The sequence below is a fragment of the Pan paniscus genome, chromosome 17, assembly GCF_029289425.2.
Source record: "Pan paniscus chromosome 17, NHGRI_mPanPan1-v2.0_pri, whole genome shotgun sequence".
In the NCBI taxonomy this organism is placed as follows: Eukaryota; Metazoa; Chordata; class Mammalia; order Primates; family Hominidae; genus Pan; species Pan paniscus.
The window spans coordinates 44883162-44887889 of NC_073266.2; the positions used below are offsets into that span (position 1 = coordinate 44883162).

Genomic DNA, 4728 nt, shown 5'->3' on the forward strand with positions numbered 1-4728 from the left:
TAAATTGCATGGTAAGAAAGTGCCAAACTGTTTTCCAAACTGGCTGTGCCATGTTGCATTCCAATCAGCAATGAATGGGAGTTCCTGTTGCTCCACATCCTTGTCAGCATTTGCTGTTGTCAGTGTTTTGTATTTTGGCCATTCTAATAGGTGAGTAGTGGTATGTCATTGTTGTTTTAATATGCAATTTTCTAATGACATGTGATGTTGAGTACTTTTTCATATGTATACTTGTCTTCTGTATCTTTTTCATGAGGTGTCTGTTCAGGCCTTTTGCCCATTTTCAACTGAGTGGTTCATTTTCTTATTGTTGAATTTTAAGATTCTTTTGTCTATTTTGGATAATAGTCCTTTGTTAGTTGTGACTTTTGCAAATGCTTTCTTCTTGTCTGTGGCTTGTCTTCTAATTCTTTTAATAGCACATTTTGCAGAGCAGAAGTTTTCAGTTTTAATGAAGTTCAGCTTACCAATTATTTCTTTCATGGATCATGCCTCTGGCATTATATATAAAAAGTCATTACCAAGTCAAAGGTCATTTAAATGTTCTCCTATGTTATCTTTATGTAGTTTTGTAGTTTTTGCATTTTACATTTACATCTATGATTCATTTCAAAATATTTTTTGTGGAGCATGTAAAGTCTGTGCCTAGATTCCTTTTTAAATTTTTTTTTGCATGTAGATGTCATCTTTCTCCAGCACTATTTGTTGAAAGACTATCTTTTCTCCATTGTATTGCCTTTGTTTCCTTGTCAAAGATCAATTGACATTTGTGTGAGCTTATTTCTTGTCTCTAACTGGTCTCTATATTATGTTCCATTAAACTATTTGTCTTTTTAAATTTTTATTATTTAGAGACAGAGTATCACTCTGTTATCCAGCTTTGAGTGCAGTGATGAGATTGCATGATCGTAGCTCATTGCAGCCTCAAACTACTGGGCTCTTCTCCTACCTCAGCCTCCTGAGTTGCTGGGCCTATAGTTGCAAGCCACCATACATGGCTAATTTTTAATTTTTGTGTAGAGACAGAGTCTCACTATGTTGTCCAGGCTGGCCTCAAAGTCCTGGCCTCAAACAATCCTCCTGCCTCTGCCTCCCAAAATGTTGTGATTATAGGCATGAACCACTGCACCAGGCTATTATTTTTTCTTTTTGCAATAGCATACTGTCTTGATTACTGTAGCTTTATACTAAGTCTTGAAGTCAAGTAGTCCCAATTTTGTTCTCCTTCAATATTGTTTTGGCTATTCTGGGTCTTTTGCTTCTTCATATAAAATTTATAATTAGTTTTTTGATAACCGCAAAATAACTTGCTGAGATTTTGATTGGGATTATGTTAAATCTATAGACCAAGTTGGGAAAAATCATATTGAGTCTTTCTAGTAATAAACATGGAATATCCCTCCACTTAGTTCTTTAATTTCTTTCATCAGAGTTTTGTCATTTTCTTCATATAGCTCTTGAACATATTTTGTTAGATTTATACTTAAGTGTTTCATGGTATTGGTTGTTAATGTAGATGATATATTTTAATTTGAAATTCCACTTGTTCCTTGCTCATATATAGGAAAGTGATTGATGTTTGTATATTTACCTGTATTCTACAACCTTGCTACAATTCGTTAATAGTTTCAAGAAGTCTTTATGTTGTTCCAAGACATTTTTTTGTTGTTGAATCTGTGGGAGTTTCTTTCTTTCTTTTTTGTTTTTTGACTCCTGATTTTATTATTCAGTTTCTTTTTTTCATTTAAAGTAGTCTTCCATGGTTGGAAAGGCTCACCTCCCAAGACCAGAGTCAGCTGGAGCTGGTTGTTGCTGGAAGGGGGTGGGATGGGGAACTGGGATGGGGGCAAGGAGACCCCTGCTCTGCTGGTGGTCCCAGGCGTAGAAGAAGAACTGCACTTCACAGAGCCTGGGATACAGTGGGAAGGGGATGAGGCAGGAGCAGCAATCTGGGGAGAAGGCCCCACCCCAGTCCCCAGCTTCCTTTTCTTCTAATGTTTCCCTACTGGTGGTGTTCTCTGGGAGGCCTTCTTTTTTTTTCTTTTTCTGGGTTTTTCAACTTGAAGAACTCTGTAGGAGGGTCTTTAGCTCTGGATCCTGGACCTCTATCTCAGACCTGTGGAGGTCAGGCTCAAAGGGACCACTGGTTATCAGCATGGAGCCATTGGGCATGAGCAGAACTGTAAATTTAAACTGGTCAACAGATTCACCCTTTTTTTCATACAGAACATTAAATAGTTGCAGCAGTCCATGTTTGGTGCACTCCACCACACCCATCCAAGCCTACTTCTCATCTTCAAATGCTCTTAAAGTAAACAACAAAGCATTAAAACACCTTTCCACCTCGCTGAAGAAGGCACGTGAAGTTTGCATTCGTAGTCCATATTATTTAGAGGGGTCTCCTTTGTAAATAGTTGTCCTGCATCCTTGGCCTTGCCCTCTCCTATGCTGATGAAAACATCAAATTCAGTTTTTCATGGTCCTTCTTCTGCTGGTCTGCGGGGTTCTGGGTAACAGTTTTCTCACCATCAATGACATGTTGCTTCAATTGGTGTGACAGCATATCTTCTACTGGCATGTAGTTAAATGAATGACCAACATTGTTCCAGGCTTCTGTCACTTGTGTGTTATGGTTTCCAGGTTTGACCAGGCATAGGGCAGCTTCAACACAAAGGTGAGCTGCCTTAATAACATCTGCTTTCTGCCTTGTTATTTGGATCCCCTGAGCTACATCCACCACAAAAGTATGAGCTACATTAGCGATGAAGCCATCCACATGGACACCAAGGTCAATTTTTACCAGGTTACCTTCCTTGAGAATACAGTCTTTGTCACTCTTCAAAGGAGAGAAGTGACACACACAGTTATTTACCGAAATGCTGGTGGGAAAAGCAATACTTTTCTTCATTTCCTTTTCTTTCTTGAAGATTTTCCCTGTTTCTGCCATAATCATGGCATCACCTTCCTCACACAGCCTCAGTACTCACACACCTGAGCTGGATGCTTCCTCCAAGGACCAAAGTACCCAGTTGGTGATGTCACCCACCCATCTGATACTTGGTCATGACCAGGTCCTCAGCGATAGTTCGCTCTTGCTGCTCATCCCTGCCCAACATCTTCCTACCACCAGCACTACAGCCTCATTTTCCCTGAGCCACCTCCTCTGTCTCCCATCCCAGCTGCAGGCTGTGGTCAGAGCACACCTTGGATCCTCGAGAAGGGGGCAAGTGAAAGCGCAAGTAAGCAAGAGAGCAGGCAGGCAGGCGAGAGCGAGATTTTGGGGATTCCTATATATGGGTTTACATTTTAATGTCAATGTTTATTTTTTAGAGTCTGTTAGGAAATTTTTGTATTTGTTAAACCTAGTGTTCTCCCTATTATGTATAATGTATAATTGAATAAGCATTAGTAACTTGATAATTTTTTTTGTTGTTTTCAGGTACTTAGGGTTAAGGAGAAAGCAACAATTTGTTGAAAATATATCTTTAACACCTTTCTAATGATTGCTAGTACCCATTCTTAAAAACATGAAAGCCATTATTGACCACTGATCAGGAAACTGCATCTAAGTATGACTTAACAGTATTATTTGGTTTTCATTTTATTTATTTTTACGTATTTACCAAACATTCATGGCAAATGGTATTAATTTCTTACTTACGGTACTGATTTAAATTTTATATTTTACATAATTGTGTTGCAGGACTTTTCCTTACTTCAGCTAAAGACGGGGTTCTTGTCTGGCCCACGACCATGAAAATTTAGGTTCACAGATGGTTTAAAGGGTGAGTAAAGCAGGGTTTTATTGGGTGAAAAAGGGGGAAAAAAAAACAAGGGAGAAACCCTCCGCTACAGCACTTCCTGCCAGAGGGTTGGAATCCTAGGTTCTGCACAGGAAGAGGAGGGGCCAAGCTTCACCCCACTGCAAAGGGCATGAACTTCCCAAGGCTCCACCTCAGTGGGGAGGCTGGTTGGAGTTTCTCCAGGGACTGCCTCCCACCTGGCTGTCTCAATTGTTTTTAGGTACAAATAGCAAGTTGATGCAAAGAAAAATATATAAAGTAAATCATGGAGATTATATGTGATTTGGCAAAGGTCATGAAGGATACCATCGCTGAAACTAAACTTTGGAATAAATTAGTCTTATCAAATTACAAAGGTAAGATAATTTTTTCTTTTTTTTTTGAGACAAGAGTCTCGCTCCGTCGCCCAAGCTGGAGTGCAGTGGTGCCATCTTGGCTCACTGCAAGCTCCGCCTCCTGGGTTCACGCCATTCTCCTGCCTCAGCCTCCCGAGTAGCTGGGACTACAGGCGCCCACCACCATGCCCAGCTAATTTTTTGTATTTTTTTTTTTTTTAGTGGAGACAGGGTTTTACTGTGTTGGCCAGGATGGTTTCGATCTCCTGACCTTGTTATCCGCCCTCCTCAGCCTCCCAAAGTGCTGGGATTACAGGCATGAGCCACCCCGCCCGGCCTGGTAAGATAATTTTTAAAGGTGCTTAACAGTTTTATCATGATCTAGGCCAAATTTTTTAAGTGGAAATTGCTGGTCAGTAAGCTCTAATCACTTTAAGACTGAGGACTATATTATAATTGCATGTGCAAACTTGTGGCTAGCATAATGCCAGAATTCAGTAACTATTTGTGGAATAAATGAGCAGATGAACAGATTCTGCATTCCCATCTTCTTTCTGGCATCAGGTCTCAATTTCAAAAATTTCTTCTTT

At 39.9% G+C, this 4728-nt stretch overlaps 1 pseudogene; it reads right to left on the reverse strand.

Moving 5' to 3' along the window:
* Positions 1–1328: 1328 nt before the first annotated feature.
* Positions 1329–3116, reverse strand: LOC103783619 (proliferation-associated protein 2G4-like; annotated as a pseudogene).
* Between the last annotated feature and the right edge of the window lie 1612 nt (positions 3117–4728).